Raw genomic sequence first — 5,818 nt, 5'->3', positions numbered from 1 at the left:
TCTTAGATGTGCTCCTGACAGATCTACCTTCAGGATCCATCCAGTGTAGTGCACCTGTCAAGAGCATCCGATGGGATTTGGTCAGAAAAGGCCATTGTGAAAACCAAAGGTATCCTGTTCAGGTCGTTTGTGAAAATGGACAGAGCTTTGAGGCAGACCATGTGATTGTCACCGTTTCTCTCGGGGTTCTCAAAGACAAAGCCTCAACCATGTTTGAACCGCCCTTACCATCAACAAAGCTGTCTGCGATTGAGAATCTCGGCTTTGGGATAGTAGACAAAATATTCTTGTTTTTTGAGAAGAGTTTCTGGCCAGATGACTGTACCGGGGTGCAGGTGGTGTGGAAAGAGGGGCCTGAAGATAAAGATGTTTATGAGTCTCTGTCTGAAGGAGAAGCCTGGAAAAAGACGTGGTTCAAGAAGATCACTGGTTTTGATACAGTGGCCCGTCATCCCACGGCTCTGTGCGGCTGGATCACAGGTAGAGAAGCTCTGTATATGGAGAATCTTCAGGACAGTGAAATAGGAGATATCTGTGTAAGGTATAGTAACATAAATGATGAAATATATGACATATGATCATTTTACCATGGTTAAATATTGGTTAAAAAAATAACAACAATTTAATTTGTGTTTTTGGGGGCTGCACTGTGATCCATTTTTTGGTATACAAACTAATGTTGCAGTGAATTACATTATGAATGACAGTCATGGTAAAAATGTATCAGATTCATAGTCATTATTTTTTGCTTGGAATAAATAAAATAGAATAGTGGGCGAAAACCAAAAGTGAATAATAGGGACTGTTGAACACTAAGAAGGATTGTTCTCAGACAACACAGGACTACTGATGCAAAGTAACGGCAAATTTCTATATCCACCTTGAAGAACCTTTTTCCACAAAAACCAACCACACAGAACTTCACACAGCCAAAATCCATGAAAGAGTTGCAGTTGCTAGACATTTAATCACAGACACCAATGCTAAAATGTGAAAAAGGTGTTCAAAAAGATGTTATGATCATAAAACATGGAGAGTTGGAGTACCAAGATGAACTTCAAAATCTGAACTGATATGAATACTATCAAACCATTATGGGCAGTTTTGGAGAGAACAGTGAGAAGCAGATTCTCTCCTTCAACATCTCTGAAGCATTTGGGCAGTGTTCTGATAGATGACATTCTACTGTAGACTATTCAAATGTTGTATGAACCTATTCTAAGAAGGCTGGGACCGTTATAATTTGTTGGTAGAGTTTGGAACGTGTTGCAAAATATGTGGTTATCAGTAAATGGCAGTAATAATCTGAAAATGCTGACAAACTCTGTTTATGTCTTTGAAGGTTGCTCAGGTCTTTCACAGGTTGGTCAGTGCCAGAGGTCTCAAAGACGCTGATCTCCAGATGGGGTTCTGATTCTCACGTCCGCGGCTCCTCACACATTTATTCCTGATGGTGTTGATGGAGTGAAAGCACACAAGGCATTAGCGTCACCTCTTCCTCCTAAAGATAAATGCAGAGGGAAGAAGGTAACTTCTTAATAACTTGTACAAGTGTTTGATTGTTTATATTACAGGTGAATCTCAACAAAATTAGAATATTGTGAAAAAGTTCTTTTTTTTTTTGTAACTTATTTCTAAAAGTGAAACTTTCCTATTTTCTAGATTCATTACATGTAAAGTAAAACATTTCAAACGTTTTTTTGTTTTAATTTTGATGATTAGAGCTTACAGCTCATGAAAGTCAAAAATCCAGTATCTCAAAATATTAGAATATTTCCTAAGATCAATAACAAAAAGGATTTGCAAAACAGAAAAGCTCAAGCTCTTTAAAGTATGTTCATTTATGCACTCAATACTTGGTCAGTGCTCCTTAAGCACAAATGACAGCATCAGTGAGGTGTGGCATAGAAGCGATCAGCCTGTGGCTCTGCTGAGGCACTATTGAGCCTTCAGCTCATCTGTATGGTTGGATCGACTGTTTCTCATCTTTCTCTTGAAAATATCACATAGATTCCATATGGGGTTCAGGTCAGGCATGTTGGCTGGCCAATCAAGCACAGTAGTATCATGGTCAGCAAACCACTTGGAAGTGGTTTTGGCACTGTGGCAGGTGCTAAGTCCTGCTTGAAAAGGAAATCAGCATCTCTGGATTTTTGACTTTTATGAGCTGTAAGCTCTAATCATCAAAATTAAAACAAAAAAAACATTTGAAATGTTTTACTTTACATGTAATGAATCTAGAATATATAAAAGTTTCCATTTTTGAAATAAGTTACAAAAAAGAAAGTATTCTAATTTTTTTAGATGCACCTGTATATACATTACATATATTTATTTTTATATATTTTTTAATATTTATTTTAATATTTTCTTTTATATTTGTATATATTCTATTTAGCTTTTTTATTATTTAAATTTTAGTTTTAGTAATTTCAGTACTTCAACTGATTTTATAGGAGTTAGCTGCCAAGGCGATGTTTCTACATTTTTATATTTGATTAAGTTTAGTTTTGTTTTTTCAGTGAACGAAAAAACATTATTTTGTTTTAACAATAGCAACACTGATATCCACATATTCTGATGTGAATTGCAATAGTGAAAAAGATTGCATTTTACAAATTCAAGCAGTAATGAAGTTAATACCAAAATGATTTTATTTCTCTTTGTTTTTGAAGCACCTTCAGGTGTTGTTTGCTGGTGAAGCTACACATGAGAACTTCTACACCACGACCCATGGAGCGTATCTCACAGGGGTCAGAGAAGCAGAATGACTCATAAGCTATTACGCCAATTAAGCATACAGTCCCAAAGAGAGGAAAACATACACTTTGTTTCATAGAGATAGCATTTCACGACTTTCACATTTTATAGACTTGCTCTCACACCCTAGTCTTACACAAAACTAGTGTATAAACGAGCCATAGGTCATTTACAGCTGCCTAACAAACATCATTAACTGTGAGTGTTTAGCTACATTCAGCTGGTCATGGTACAATGCATATCTCTGTCCTGTTAATTGTTAAACATCTCGGTGTTGTGCGTGTACTACTGATGGGAGAAATATTCTTTCCCAATCTCCAAAGAAAGTTCAATAATATCTTCTAAAAATGAAAGATGATCACATTGAAGTAAATGAATTAAATAAAGTAAACGAGTGGTTCTTAATCTGTGATACAGTGCCCTCTGGTGGTATGCAGCATGACCCATGACAATTTAATATTGATCAACATAAAATGCAACGAAATTCTGATTTTGTTCGCTGTGAAATAACACAGTGCCTTGATTTAAATGAATCGTTTATCTGGGAATATTTATATTTGTTAAATTAAATGAATAAACTATACTGCAAATCAAACCTTCTCATTCTTATTTACTGTTTTCCTCGTTTATTATTATTTTGAATAATGAAAAAGTCTACGAAATAACATATATAGGCTTGTTTAAGCTGTTCTTTCAGCAGGGATAGTAACGTTAGTTAACACAAAATTTAATCTGGCGCGTGACAAACTTGAATAGCCTTTGAAAAGCAGAACAAAAACATTTAAACAGAATTACCTCAGACACCTCAAAGTACAACAGAACAATGTTTACGAATAAAATCTAACTAAATTATGAATAAGTCTAATATATGAGTCATAAATAACTATATTCGTGAAAAACAGTGCAATGCCAACCGTCGTTGTAATGGCTGCAGCAACCTTTAGATGGCGTTCATGAAAGTACAGGCGTGTATTTTCCTGTCTTGTGTGTTTGGATATTATTTTCTTTTAATTTCTCGTTTTCGTTGTTTTTTCTGTTTGGAGGTGGTATAGTTGTTTAGAGGTTTTCGAAGTATTTAGTAGCCTAATCTCATAAACAGTCCATGAAGTTCGAGCTAAATTACCTTTACCTCAGGACGCACAAGGTGACCAAAATAGTGTACCAGCGCCAATTTACGCCATCAGGGGCCCGTTTCAATAAGGAGTTTCAACCAACTCTTGAGTTAAAACTAGAACTCTGAGTTGACTTACCCTGAAATGTTAAACTCTTTGAGTTTTCGGGTTCAGAACAGTTGAGTTGTGTTAGTTCAATCCACTCTGAGTTTATCGCGTGCACCACGACTATGAGAAGTCATGTAAAATGGAGCTGTGAAATTATGATTCACCATGGCAACGGCACCAGACAAAAAGACGTCTGCATACTTCGAGGTATGTGCCTAATAAACAATGCATAATCAGTTTAATTCTTAATCACTGTTATAATATCAAAGATGAAAACTGTCAATTATTTAACTAATAATCATTTTCATGGTATCCAACAGCAAAAAAAAAAAAGAACTTGGCAGCAGCTAAAAACGAAGTATAAAAACAATTCAAGCTTTAAGCATAAAAGGTTTAGGGTTGTAGGCTACACGACCTTACAAACATTTGACACATTAAATATCATAGTGTCTATTTCAATGCGCAGCAGCTTTTTCCACATAGTCTAACGCTTTTTTCACATAAATATTCTCTAATTCAACTTGTTACATTTCTTAATTACAGTAATGAAATTACTGTCAGAAATGACATCTGACTTGTACTCAGCCAACAGCAAGAAGGCAGAGGCTCTCAAAATAGGGGGAGAACCTGCACCACCACTGACAGATGAAGAGGCGATGGTCAAGTATTGAAAGAATTTTAAAATCCAAAAGGAAAAAGAAAAACTGTTGCTTTTTGTATTTTAAAGATGACCAAATAAATTGTGAATAATTGGTGTTTATTTAACAGCTGTGGTGGTGCTTACGGCATAGGCCTATATCTCGTACTACCCTTCCATCGGGCATCCTTCCATTCCATACAGTAATCAATGATGGGAATACGCGTGTCATCAATGCATCCAACCACACTGGAAATCCTGAAGGAAATTCTAATTATTAGGTTACTTCCAGAGGTCAGAGCAAGATGTTATCAAGTGAACGTCATTTATCAGATTAGCCTCATTTAAACCTATTTCTACAACAATGACCTGGCTGCAGTTCTGTAAAACTCCTCTTTGACAGATTTATGCCCAGGAAACAACAGAAAAAGTCTAAGAAAGAGTGTAAGTGTGACGCACACTTTTCTTACTGCTCTGCATACAGTGGCTTTACTAAGGTGCTCTGCATCTCCGATGTTTTATAAAAACTACCATTTAAAAATGGTACCTCTCAAATAAATATGCATGTGAATATGGCAAAACAAAACAAAAGCTCCCTACAAATTAATGCAGCCTCCTCAACTACAGGATCCTGTATAAAAGGAGATGCCATTTTTGTCACTTTTACGCTGTCTGCATGATGAAAATATGCACAATGAATGAATACCTGCACTGCAAAAAATGGCTTTCTTGCCTTCTTGTTTCCAGTCCAAATATCTGAAGATTCTTAAAGGGGTCATAGGATGCTACATGCACTTTTACAAGTTGTTTGAACTGAAATGTGTGTTGGTAGTGTGTGTACACAACCACCCTATAATGATAAAAATCCACCCAGCGTTTTTTTTTTAATCTGGTTAAATGTTTCTGAAGGGAATGCTCCCCCGATCTACATAAATGCGTCTATGTTCGCGCGAATCATGCATGATCCAGCCTCATCTACAGAAGAAGTGAGTATAATGTTTTGTAATGAATCTTTGCAAATTGCCTTTCCTAATAATGTGCTAATTAGCAAGTTTCACGATGAATGCGGCTAAAGTAAACAGTCTCTCTGTGAGCAGCTCCGAAGAGAGGGGCGGGGTCAGCAGAGCTCATTAACATTTAAAGGAAAATGCTACAAAAACGGCTTGATCTGAAAAGAGCTGTTTTTGACAGGGTAAAAAAA

General features: G+C 36.2%; 2 pseudogenes; both read left to right on the top strand.

Moving 5' to 3' along the window:
- LOC107699000 (peroxisomal N(1)-acetyl-spermine/spermidine oxidase-like) overlaps window positions 1-2,795 on the top strand; it is an 8,872-nt pseudogene extending 6,077 nt beyond the window's left edge.
- A 1,340-nt stretch (window positions 2,796-4,135) lies between these two features.
- Window positions 4,136-5,818, top strand: part of LOC107698999 (peroxisomal N(1)-acetyl-spermine/spermidine oxidase-like) — a 9,263-nt pseudogene continuing 7,580 nt past the window's right edge.

Source organism: Sinocyclocheilus anshuiensis, unplaced genomic scaffold (genome assembly GCF_001515605.1).
Source record: "Sinocyclocheilus anshuiensis isolate Anshui unplaced genomic scaffold, SAMN03320099.WGS_v1.1 scaffold18, whole genome shotgun sequence".
Lineage (NCBI taxonomy): Eukaryota > Metazoa > Chordata > Actinopteri > Cypriniformes > Cyprinidae > Sinocyclocheilus > Sinocyclocheilus anshuiensis.
Note: the sequence above shows the minus strand (reverse complement) of the source record. Positions and strands in the feature narration are given on the sequence as shown.